Source organism: Morone saxatilis, unplaced genomic scaffold, assembly GCF_004916995.1.
Source record: "Morone saxatilis isolate NCDOM2014 unplaced genomic scaffold, NCSU_SB_2.0 Contig12, whole genome shotgun sequence".
Lineage (NCBI taxonomy): Eukaryota > Metazoa > Chordata > Actinopteri > Moronidae > Morone > Morone saxatilis.
The window spans coordinates 16,327,325-16,327,783 of NW_023339674.1; the positions used below are offsets into that span (position 1 = coordinate 16,327,325).

General features: G+C 42.3%; 1 protein-coding gene across 1 annotated transcript in view; it reads right to left on the reverse strand.

Moving 5' to 3' along the window:
• Positions 1-459, reverse strand: part of cpamd8 (C3 and PZP like alpha-2-macroglobulin domain containing 8) — a 41,807-nt gene that overhangs the window by 4,386 nt on the left and 36,962 nt on the right. The window lies entirely within an intron of this gene.

Sequence of the window (459 nt, forward strand, 5' to 3'; positions counted from 1 at the left end):
AAAAAAAAAAAAAAAATAGTAATGTATTCAACAGAGTTTCACTGTTGCATAATCTAAATACTGCCCAGAAGCATTATCCACCCCACTGAGCAACACTTCTTGGCAAAACAATGATGTACACTCAGTCTCAACAGAGGCCTGCATTAAAGTCTTTCCAAAAATAGCAGGGGCCAAACCATAGCCAGAGGGGCCGTGTGTGGAAACAAATTGTATCTTTTTCCTTTTCAAAACAGGGAAATGGTGGCATGTCCCCCATCTCCCCCGCACAACCATACACAAACAAACAAGGTCAGGGAGCTTGAAACAAAAATACGATTCTTTTGATAATCTTCAGCATGAACCACTTGGCACAAACTGAGGTCTTTTCCCACCAAAGTTTTGTCTATGCCTTTTCCCAATCTGCTCCACAACATGAAGGCTCCTTTGTTGTTGGGCTGTGCGTCGGAAAGGAATGTGACA